Source organism: Melozone crissalis, unplaced genomic scaffold, assembly GCF_028551555.1.
Source record: "Melozone crissalis strain CALT ecotype California unplaced genomic scaffold, PUWL_Pcris_2 ptg000004l_1, whole genome shotgun sequence".
In the NCBI taxonomy this organism is placed as follows: Eukaryota; Metazoa; Chordata; class Aves; order Passeriformes; family Passerellidae; genus Melozone; species Melozone crissalis.
In genome coordinates this window covers 20,836,804-20,849,869 of record NW_026535782.1, presented here as the reverse complement: position 1 = coordinate 20,849,869, position 13,066 = coordinate 20,836,804, and positions in this window count along the sequence as shown.

Genomic DNA, 13,066 nt, shown 5'->3' with positions numbered 1-13,066 from the left:
TTTTTTTTTTAAAGATCATTTGCCTGGCAGGAAGTATTCCAGAGAAGAAAAAATGAAATAGAAGAGCAAGCCCCGATGATGAAACCTAACAAAACCTACCAATTTCAGGTGCTTGTGGAAAAAAAGTTGTAGCAGGGAAAAAATAGCACTTTCTTTGACAGTGACAGCAAAGATTTGAAATTAGGAACAGAACATCTACTGACAGGATGACTCTATTATAGACTATGTGGGGATTTTTATCTCTAAGTTGCTTGCAGCAATACGTCTCATTCAGCTCCTCAGCCTCACTGATGCACCAAACTTGACCCTGTGTCTTGGAAATGTACTCCCTATCAGTCAAGCTTGTTTGAATTAGTGTAGCCCACTTTTATTTATCATAGTAATATACTCCATTTATATTTATTGCATGCTGCCTCCTTTAGTTGAGCTTTGACCTGAGGTTGACCCAGATGTTTGTATATGGTGCATGCAGGTACTGTTGCTTTTGTGGCTAACATTGACTGAAGAGCAGACCTGCAAAGAGACCTGGGGCCAGGCCACGTGCAAAAAACCCCAGTAGAACAGACATATCAAATTGCACTTAAATCCTGCCAAATTATTTGCAACACCTCAAAAAATATTTTTAAGCCTCCAGGCTTTTATGACAATTATTTAATGCAGAATGTGTATTTTTGAACTGCTGCCTAGATCTTAGGTTGTGCTGTAGCATGAAAATCATCACTAAAGCTATCTTGCTTCAGTGTTTCAAAGTAAAATGAGAAAGCTTCAGCCAGTAATGACCGTCTATAAACCCAGCAGGTTTTATTTGGCTCTGAAGCTTTATTTGGCTTTATTTGGCACCTAGCATACCTGCGCTGATGTATAAATAAAGAAACCAGACATACTTTTGTGTTCATGGCACTAAGCTACATGTGATCAAGCCGCGTTGGTGCTGGCTGACCCCTCTTGCTTGGCATGTGATTCATTCCCTTATGCGAGAGCACTGGCCTGGAAAGATGTGTCACATTAAAGGAGAACAAGAAATGCTCCATGCCCATTCTCTCTTTTTGGAAAGATTTCATAGGATTTATTTTCTGGGAAGCCTGCCTCCTGCTTCTTCCAAACCATGGATATACAAGGACTATTGCTAGCAACCAAATCAGTGAGACGTAAGGAGCTACAAGCTGGCAGATGAGCTGTGCTATCTATTTGCATAAATGTTCCTTGTCTGCTACAAGTGAGAAGTAAAATGTGTTAGCTAAAATAAAGGAGGTGGTTTGTACTAGAAAGAAATACTTTATTTCATCAACCCTTATCTCAATGCTACTTACACAAAATAGCAACTGTGACCTTTGCAATGTTTTAAGCTAATGCTTTTTTGTTCCACATATGGATTAGGTGACATATACACATATATCAAGCCATTCCAACTCAATGACAAGTGGAAAACTATGGAAATTGACTATAGAGACTAAGCTGCTTGAGTCTCTACAGCTTGGCTGTCTTCTCATACCTGATATTTGGTTCAGCTTTTTGTGTCAAAAGTCACGAGAAAGAGGTAAGCTTTGAAATTAGGAGAGCTGAAGTAATTTGAAAATTAGCATAGGATTTCCATGCCCATAAACTGAATTGTTTATGGATTCAGGGACATGGGCAATACAATAGAGAACACAAACATGAGGTCATTTATTAAGCTGATTCTCATGAGCTACAATGTTGAGCATCAGCTTTTCCCCCCGTCTGTTTTGAGTTCTTTATCTTGGCCTTATCTGAGCCCAGGAGGTTTGCTACTATAGGCTTGTAGATGAATATTAGTAGATCTAAAGTGGTTTTGTTATTTGATTTTCCATTCCTGTATATTTATCACTTTAATGTATTTGTTTGCTAAGTCCTTTAAGAAACCAGTGCTTGGAAATATTAGTCAAAACAGGTTTGAGACTTCTCCCTCTGCACAATGGCTCATGTGGTATATGACTACAGCTGCTGTAAGGACTTTAAGGCTTCACAAATGGACAGGATCTATAAAAGTGAAAAGAAAAGCAAAAGAGTGGAGACATTCAACTACTACAGCACTTTTCTTAAGTGGAATCCTAAGGGCCAGATTCTATGTCACTCCACATTGTGTGCACTTCAGTTACACCACTGGAAATTGCAAAGCAGATGTAATTGGCTTCCAGCTCACAGTACAGCAACACTTTACCAGATACTGCTGTTAGGGGCCACAGATGAATCTACCAGAGGGGTTATTTCCCTCCTGTAAAGACGTGAAATGGTGTCCTGAAAGAAATGGTACAAGTGTTATTGAATGGACTTTCTCTCATTAAATGAGCACTGGGAAAGGCTTGAAAAAATATAGCAGTCTGGTGACCTGGGAGTCTCCTCCAGCTCTAATTTCTGTGATCAAGGAGACGAAGGATAGAGAAGGAATTGAATTATGCCTGAGGCACAAGGATTCCTGGAGCTGATCACCTCTCCCAGGAAAATGTCAGTCTAAAAGGTTTTCCAATACTTCTCACTAGCAGTTTTGACATGTGAAATTCAGGTGTTTCTCTGAACTCTAGCTGATGTTATTGATAATATTTATTATCACAAATGTCAAGATACTGTCCCAGTTGCTTCATTATTGAACATTTCTTACATGACCTTCCACATGATTATTAGTTTGCAGTGATTTGTGAAACTTCAGAGGGCCCAGCACGAGCTTCCTGTGGTGACAGGACAGCAAATGATTAGAAATCCTCTATCTCCACCAGCCATATGATCAGCTATACAAGGACTTTAAATACAACTCTTTTGTTGTTGCTTTTACCCTGGTTTTTTCTCTTTAATTTTTGACCCAAGCAGTTCAGATTGAATGCTTGGGATGCCTTTCTCATAGGTTGTGGGGAGTTATATTTAGGTGTGTGCAACCTAGGGAACTCAGATATAGAAGGTTAGAAACCTACCTCTTCAGAAGGCCCTTTCAAACCAAAGGAGAAATATGATCTCTTTCATTGGCCCCTTGACTCCAGACAATGCTACTGATATAGTGGTTGATTCCACTTTCTAAAGGTCCAGATACCCACTGAACACTTTGAAAATTCTGAGCAAACAAAAAAGAAAGGGAAGGGAAAATGTTTCTTTCCACGTCTTAAATAGTATTTAACATTGTGGTAAAGAACTTGAGAATCTACTTCCCCTCATCTTTTCTTTGAGATGGTCATGTGCACTTAAAAGCTTGTGCTGAAACCACTGTCCACCCTGCTAGCATTTAACTTAGTTTTGTTTCATTTGGGTTTCCATAACAAAATAAAACAGGAGCCTTGGAGGAAAAACATATTTTGTGTATATTAGGAAAACACCCTTAATAATATGAATTTTTTTAATCTTTATTTGCTTTCCTCATGTCCCAGCAATCTCCTCTACTGTTGCTAACATTGTCTGGTTGTAACAGATATTTTCACCTGTCTTTTATGGGTTTTTCTCAGATCTGACAAATATCTTAGAATCAGGAAAAGCACAAAGAGACATCTATTACTTTATGGTACTTCCTTAATTTTATCTATTATCAAAGCTTCACTAACTATGTCTGTATCTTTTTTGACAAGCTAATACAATCAACCCTGCTACTTTAGCTCATCTACTATCAGGATGGGAATATCATGTTCCAATGAAATTGTTAACCATTAATAGGCACAGTGCTGAAATATTAATCCATTTTGTCTCTCCAGGGCATTATAATCAACAGATCGAGTGGGACTTAAAATGTATGTGTGCAGATTGCCACAGTACACAGCACATCACACTGTGACTTAAAACATACTCTGAAGAGATCTCTCCTTTTCATATGTAATATGGAACTGGAATGAGAATTAGAGGCAGAATGTTTATCGATCTTTCCCAAGAAGATGAAAAAAGATGTCTACTGCTACACCATCAACTGTTTTATTCTGCTACTCTGTAAGAAAAATAAGTTTTAAAGGAAATACCATAATGAACTTCCCACACAGATGAGTTAAATTGAAAAAACCTCCCACCAGCATGCATTATGCAGATTGCCTTATTCGTGTCTGTCATATGCTTCTGCACAAACACCAGTCTTCTTGCCCTCAACTGTCTTGCCATTTGCCACCCTAGTCAGTAAAATAAATTCTAGTATAATGCACGAACCTTCAGTGAGCTTCCACATTTTACAAAATCAGAATAGCAGCCATGAAAAAGGCTTTCTTTTCTTAAAGGACTAAAACTACACTCTTGATACAGCCCAAAGGTGCTAGCTCTATCTCCAGTATTGTGTGTCTGCCATTAACTTTCACTCTGGAAGGCCCCTCCTAAGGTACAAGCCAGAATCAGAATACCTGATGTTAGCTACATTATTTTGCTGATAGCTTTCGTATAGAGGACAGTGGCTACTAACACATAGCTTTGACCATCGCTGTGTACCTCTAAGATGATTTTTGTTTTATTCTTTGCAAAAAGTGGATGAGGTGAATATCCTAGGGATGATAAACCAGAGATAGAAAAAGACTCTTTCTTTCCAGCTTTCATTTGTGCAAATTATAAGGCAGCCAGATAATTCTGCAAAAAAATGAGGTCAGTCATGAAGAACATCACAATTTTAACGGTTTTTTGTCTTTCCTTTTCCTGACAATACCTTAGATGTGTTTAGATACCATTATTTCTGGAATGTCCACAAACACAGCTCTGATAATTAAAAGAGATTTCTTGCCCTTAACTGCTCATTTTCACGGTGAGTGTGTTAACATGAAGCATTACCCAATTTTTAAGTCTAGATATTGATTATTTCAAGCTGTACACGGACTAATATTGTTTTCCTTGTGGACAGACTAATGTATTTGTCCACAACAAAGGACAAACAGATGTACATCTTTTCTTCAGAGCTCAGAGATTAATTTTAAGAAGGAAACTAGACAAAATGATTTGCACTGCTGTTAAGCAGTTTCTTTCTCTATGTTCTTTCTTCTCCTACTGAGGGGACCAGTGATAACACAATACTTCCTTTTTTGCCACAAAAAAAGTAGGGAGCAGCTGTTTCCATGGAGGAGGAAACAGGAGCTTTGTAGAATAAAGAAAGCTTGTGCACTTTTTATTAAAAACTGCACTTTACAACTGAAACATAATCTAAGGATGAAACCAGCTGATATGGCTATTTTGCTGGTTGTTAAAGAGTTTATACTACATTAAATTGACTCCCATGGGTTTAATTTTTCAGTGCTGTTACAATCACCAACCTCTCTTATTGAGAGGGTCAATAGGCACAATGTGAAGTCTTGTAAATCATTGCCTTGCTATTTTTGTAATATATAATGTGACCTTTTAACACACCTTAAAAATTATAAACCAGAGCACACACTGTATATCAAACAAATAAATCAGCTGCTATAAATACAGTCTTTCTTTTGGTTCTGGAAAGATTAATTCTACTGCATTTCATATGTTTTAAATTGTTTTTGGCTTCAGAGGCAAAATCTGCTTTTGTGCTCAGAAAGCAAAGACCCTGGACATAATCTATTTTAAAAGCTTAATAGAGAAAAAGTGACCCTGAAAGCACATTTTAAAGTTATTCCACTAAAAGCCTTAGAACTATAAATGTTAAATAAATTAAGTCATTATACTGAAAAAAAAAATCTGGTCAGTTGATAGAAACTTCTAAGTGAAATTTTGAAAAGGGAAAGAACAAATGAGAATTACACATAACAGTGACCTGATAACCTATTTAGTACTCCAGGGATGCTTTTTTTTTACAGGTGTATTTACCAGCCACGCTTCCCATGCAAACTGAAATTCTTGATGTGACATCTGGGAAAACTGAGTCACTGAAGAATATGTTTTATAATGGAAAACTGTAGTGTTATGAGGAAAAACTTGTTTAAACAGGAAACTGATTACTCAGCTGCCCAGAAAAACCAGATGTTTTTCCCTCATGTTCTTGTGCAGTTTCCTTCATGCCTTTTACCACCAGCATTAAAGGATATTGTTTCATGCCTACAGTCTTCTGCATCATCCAATAGTGAGAAATAGATGTCCTTGGTCTTGCTTAGTCCTGAAGCAAGTCCTAAAGGTCCCACTTTGCCTAGTCCTCACAGTTTCTGTCTCTGCCAATGGAGGAAAAGGCACCGATCTGAGGCATTTGAATATGTAAGAAAGGGAAAATATCAGAACTAAGGTGATACAGCTTTTTAGAAGAAAGAGCTGCAAAAGTTCTGAGACCTGTGAGGTTTTGTGTTCCTGCTGTGCCGAGTCCTACCTGCAGAAGATGTTTCTCAAACACCCTTCAGCCACAATGAAGTGACTTTGGCTTTGGGCACAGGCAATTTGGATGGAGGAAAGAAGAAAATGTAGTCATTGAACAGATGTCCTACACAATGCTAGCAAATTCCATGTGGTGAAGCTAAACCAATGATGAGATGCCCCTTGAATTTCAGCTGGTGAGTGCTCTACAAAGGCTTCATAACTGCATTCCTGTGATGTACAGATCATCCTGCTATTGACTTTGCTGAAGAAGTTTAATATGACATTTTGCCTGGTTCCTATTTACATGTTTTTATCTATTTTATCATGTCTTCATCACCTTATTGTTCTGATGACCCTTTTGTTCTTCACTCCTGTTTCCTCAAGCCAAGATTTTTAGAGTATTCATTGTTAAAATAAACATTCATGAGGAAAAACTTGTTTAAACAGGAGACTGATTACTCAGCTGCCCAGAAAAACCAGATGTTTTTCCCTCATATTCTTGTGCAGTTTCCTTCATGCTCACTGCAGTCTTCAAGGACTTGGAGAGACACTGCTCTGACTGAAAGTCCAGCAAGCATCTAGTGCATGAGGTTGTCTTACATGGTCCAAGACAGCTGGGAAGTGCTGTTTATTGGTGAAGTAGTCTTTTACCTAGCTCCATGAAAGAAATTAAATTTGAAGTACAGTGCTTCCTGGATTATACATTTATCCTTGTACAAGGCCAGACTAAATTTGACATGACATAAAATACCTTCCCATGAGAAGAATTGGATATATCTATAGATTAGGTCTAGGCTGACAGCCAAGTTGTGATCTGTACAGTTCCCTGATACAGGCTTGCATTCTTTTTCTTTAGAGAATATTTTTTGTTCATGGCAAGTTATAACTGACACTGTCCTACAAAAAATCGCAATCGACTTATGCTGGAACTGTAATTAGGGAAAAGGTACTGCTTTTTCTTTGTGGTTCATTTAATGTAAGGGTCAAAAGGGTTTGAATTCAATGATCTCATGATCAAATCAGGTCTGCTTGCATTTTAATTAATGAAAATAATCTGTATGCTCACATTGACTTTTTTTTTCAGGCAGAAAAATCTCTTTGATTTGAACTTCTAAGAGTTTTCCTCTTCCTTTTCCTTCACCTCTTCAGGGAGCTTCCCCAAAAGAGTTGTCAGATCTGCCATTCAATTCCTAGCCTTTTCTCTGCAGTTCCTCTGAATTGACACAGCTGAAAAATAAGGCATATCCCCAAATATTCTTCTATCTCATCTCATCTCATCTCATCTCATCTCATCTCATCTCATCTCAATTTCATCCTAAAAATTATTGAAATTTAAATGCACATATAATAATTTTATTATAAAATTATTTTTATTTTTTTGCCTGTGGCAGTCTTATTATATTTATTAGGCAACAGGCAGAAACTGATGCACAGGAATTTCCTCCTAAATGTGAGGAAGAACTTCTTTACTCTGCACTGGAACAGGTTGCTCAGAGAAGTTGTAGAGTCTCCCACACTGAAGATATTCAAGAACTGCCTGGACGCAGCCCTGTTTCATGTGCTCAGGGATGATCCTGCTTGAGCAGGGAGGTCAGACCAGATGATCCACTGTGGGCCCTTCCAACTTTATCCACTCAGTGATTCTGTAATATAAATGGGATGGGAAATGGCCTCTTGTATCTTATGTCCATATTCACTGCACCTGCAAAACCTGAGCTCAGCTTCATTGTCTTGTATCTGCTTGTTTTCTTTATTTTAGAACACCCCACTCCCAAAGAAACAAACTAACAAACAAACAAGCAAACAAAAGCTTAGCCCAACCTAATCCCATAATCCTGAGATCTTTTAAGATTTTACTCCAAAAAAGTCTGACCTATTTCAGTTTCACAGAAAAACAGTACCTCAGTCAATGACATAACCTACTAATTTCAAATGTAAGACTAGTTGTGAAGGACTCGGACTAAAGTGCATTTGTAAATGTAACTGTGATAGGCTACAATGTAAAAAGAATTTTACATGCTAGAGTTTTGCATGAAACTTTTTGTGAAAATATTTGGCAGTGTCTTATCAGTATAATATCTACCCCATTGCAGTAAGCCACAACATTTTAATTGACACACGGGAAAAATAAAATAAAACATTAAATATGTAAATAGTTAATACAGTAACAAAACCCAAGGTAAGCTTTATGGCAATCTAAACAAGGAAAATCAAGACTGGATAATTTATTAACTATTTGCCTTCATAAAATTTCCTTTAGAAAAGTGTGTTATATAATGAAATACACGTTTCACAGGATAAATAAATATTTTACTAACAATAAAATGTCCACAATCCAGCAATAAATAGTTACATAAGTAGTTACATAAGTCACATAAGTAGTTATGCTTTTGACTGCCTTATCTTCAAGAGTTTTAGATCTTAGTAATAATTACATGGTGTATTCATTTATTTCCCTATGTTAAAGAATATGCAATTTACTTGGAATGACATTAACAAGCCTGAAAGCTTGTGTAAGCTTTCAAAATATTTCAAAATACTAAAATAATCCGTTCTTACAGTTTTTAAAACAGAATTTCAAGAACATTGGGGTTTTTCATTGAAAATAGGTGTTCTAATATATACAGTGATATTACTAGATAATTATGTAATTTAAAACGTAGTTCAGTATCTGAACCAACCTGCCCTCTCTAATCCACAATTCAAAGGATGTTGGATGTCAAAAGAATTTCATTAGTTGAAGCAATGTCATATTGATTGAATGTAATAGTCTTCTGGGAAATTTCTCAGATGTTTAATCTAAATGGGAGTGCCCAAGGGCACAGGAAGTTCCTGCTCTGCCCTGTTGGTCATGGAGACCATGGCAAGATCTGTTCACTGATCCTGGCAGTCATTCATGATGTGTGTTTTATGTGGGTGTCTGAAATAGTACAGTGCTGGAAAAGTCCTATTACTCATGCTTTGGTTTCCACTCCAGAGTTCTACAGGTATCAATGGTCTGGAGCCCAGAGCAGCTGTGGCAAGGTGTGGGGCCAAGGGAATTGCAGACACGGGGCTCTGTCCCTTCATCTTTTAAAGCCCTTTTGCCCCCCTCTCCTTCTATTGCTTGCACTCCTAAAGATAGACATGGCGCACTGACAGAATGCTTGATAAGTTGTGTCACATTATACTTTCTCATCCTACAAGGAAATTTGCTTTCCCACGGACCTCTGTCTTCCATTTGCAGCTGCGTGACCCAGAGCTTTTGGGCAGTGGAGCTGAGGGCTCGTCCCTCCTGCAGTCAGTTACCCTTTTTAGGGTGTCTGCTCTGTCCATTGCTCTTTCTCCAGCAGGACATTTTCCTTTATTGAATCCTGCACTGCAAAGTCAGGACGATGCTACAGTGAGGGGTGATATGGCAGCAGGGCTCTCAGTGACTCTCCATGGGGAACACGGGGAGGAGAGATCTACACCAGGGGCAGCAGCCTGGCTGCTCTGGCTGCCAAACAAGTGCCGTGTGTTAAGGGGGTTTCCCTCTCTCACCTCTGAGAAGATTCAAATCAGTGCTGCAAAGTACTTCAAGCCAAATACTATTTGGGATCAGATCTATGCTTGGCTGGAGTTCTGACAGCCTCTTCAAAGCAAGTTTTACTTTATTTATTTTTAGATCAACTAAAGAGGCTCTATTGACTTCCTTCAGTGCAATTTAATAAAATGCACGAAGATCTGTCTGTCTCCTTTTAATTGCAAAAGACAGAAAGATGATTGGAATGGAGATCCCTGCCAACTCCCCCTCCCCATCTCAGAGAGCAGAATTATCCCACATCCCATGTCCTGGAAAAGCATCTGAATTGAGGTTGCCTCTAAATGCAGGGGGTTCTTTTGCAGAGGAGCCACTGAAATATGAGGATTATTAGTGCTAGCACTCTGCATGGCCCCAGTTGCCAGGGATGAGCATGAGGTCGAAGGTGGAATCCAAGACATTCAGGCCCCAAGCTATATTTTCCTTTACCATGAGTAGAGGCCACAATTGGCATGGGAGTAAGTGTAAATAGGAAGCCAATGTTTTTGGCGAAAACTTGGCTTTGTATGTTCAGCTGGATGGTGGCAGCTACCAGCAGGGCAGTGCCATTATTATGCAGGTCCCTGGAAGTGAGGGCAGCCCCTGGAGAAACTGGTACCAAGGGACCTTTTGCCTCACAGGCTGCTGTGCATGCCCTTGGTCAGTGGCTGAAGAAGTGGCCTTGTTCAGTCACTCCCCGAGAAAATGTTAAGAAATTAATTTAATACAAGAGGTTTGAATATGATTGCCTACAAGGTGAATCAGGAAATTTTGGTTTTCAGAGATGCTGAACACCTACAGCCTTTGCTGAGCTCAAAAGACAAAGATGGCAGTAGCTACATGCTGAGCTGCAGAAGAATATTTTACTTGAAGCCCAGCTGCACACTCATTGCAGCTTGGATTTGGATGCTTCATTTAGGAAACAAGAGATAAATCTTATGGCCTTTGACCATGAACTCCATGTTTCAGTTTTGTCCTCCATGAAGAAATAATAAAATTTACTTACAATGTCTTGAATGCAATCATGAAAAAACAGTGAAATACACAATGAGTTGCATTAGTGTGTAATCATACACTTTCATTGTATATATAATAAAAAATAAAATACCATGCAATTAAAGAACACTTCATCTTTTAAATCGCTATGATACTGATTTCTTTCTTTTTTTCTGAGGGTAAGCTGTGAGAGTGTGTGCATATGTTTAGCAAAATGCCCTTGAGAAATAAAATAACATGTGAAACTCATTTTTTATTTTGTGGGAAACTTCATAACATTTTCTCGGATTGCATCCATGGGATGGATTTCCAGCTTATCTTACGTATGAGAAAAGACCTTATAACCTATATGTGACAGTTGTTTGGGTTTTATAAAGTGTCCTGCTCACTGTGGCATTAGTCACAGATATTTCTGTGCTACTTCAGAAAGCAAAGGAAAATGATGATTCTTCTATATTTAACTACAGTGTGTTCCTTTAGTCCCATGTCACTTAGAAAAATCCTGCACCAGGATAGGTCTGCTTTTAAATTGGAAAAAGAAAATAGGTTGTTTTTTTTTCTCTGCAGTTGGCTCTGTTTTTCAGCACTTTGGAACCCTCACCTTTATTTTCTGAAACCAGTTTGCCAGACCTTTAATTGGCTTTTGTTTAAAAGAATATTTCTATGTAGAAGCTGCCACCTGCATGAATATTGAGGAGGTAAATAGATTTCTGTGTAGAGTTCAAGGAAAGCTGACAGAAGAGGAGGAAACACATAGCTTGTGTTAGTCCTCTGAAGAATTCCTCTTCTGGGAACCAGGGAAAGACTAAACCTAAATGGGTTTACTAATAAGGTTAATTTAAAAATTATTCTAAAGCATTGCTATTACTATCATTATGAGAGGTTTATTGTAACTTCTCCTATTTTCAATCTCAAATGCCAGCAATAATGATATCTTCCACGAGAATAGTATTCATTTCAGTGCCCTGGGGCTGTGCACTCTCCTCACCTTTTTTATCTCTGACTCTTTCTGCTGGTTTTAATTCAGCATTAGGTACAATGTGAATGTCCTTGCAGGGCACACAAGCCACTGCACACACACCAGCTTTTCTGAAAGCAGTTGAGAGTCTGCATCTGAAAATGCACCTTTGGTTAAATCAGTGTCCACAGCAATTAAACTGCCAAATATTCCATAGGCACCACTGATGTAAGAATACTGGGAAAGCTATGGCTCTAAATCACAAATGGGAGCTTTGGCTGAAGGCAAAATGAAGAGAATTAGTATCTCTGGAAGAAAATGGATAAAACAACAAATTCTGCATAGTTGTTCTATATTATTAAAAGGTGTTGTGATAAGATTTCTTCTGCAAACACAAAATTATGCAGAGCAGGGTTTTAATATAATTTATTTTCCATGCCTTTCATTGAAAAATAGCTAATGAAAATTACTCATATTTTCACTTTATCTTATCAAGCCTTCTTAATGGAAAGCTCCACTGTTTTGCATGGATGTTTCAAATTTTCAGCAGCTTGATTTAGTAAATAAAGTTGTCACTCAAACCTCATTTCCTGTCCAGCTGCAATGAATCAAAATGGACTCTGAATTAATGCTGAATATTTTCTGCATTTGATGTCTCTGTCACCAATGAGACAGCTATAATCTATCTCATTCTTTTTATGTTTCTGAAATGGGTCTGCATTACTGATGATATTTATTTATTTATTTGTTTGTTTGTTTGATGATTAGCAATGCAAGGACACTTAACAACAAGTACAGTGAAACCCTTCCAGCTCATGGTGCCATGTCATTCCCTGAACAGTCATGAAGTACAAGATCTATCCTAACCACATAATTTCAAGCATGCTAAAAGCATAGTGAAGCAAGTGCAGAATTCATATGGCACTGCATGATTTGGATTAGATATAAGTGCAGTATTAGATTAGGATTTTGTTTTACTTGGAGACAATGCAATAGAAATCACAAATTGAGCTCTCAGTTCGGTTACGGCTGCATTATAGAGTGTAGGCAGTCTCAACTAACAATAAAAATATTTGATGACATAGGTCTTCTTGTTGGATAATATTCACAAAGGGGTTCATTAACCATCCTGAGTTCTGCTTCAAGCTGTGTAAGTGCCCTGCAGAAGGTATTAATCTTGTATATTTATGTTTGTGTCATAAGATGTTTTTATTTATAGATTGAGAACATGTTAATTTGCTCACTGTGTTTGGAAGTATATTTCTCTGTGTTTCTTGCATTAAATATACAATCATCTTACTTCTACTAGAGAAGCCATCTCCGTAAGTCGTGTTTGGTCACTTTTATTTCTACAAAGT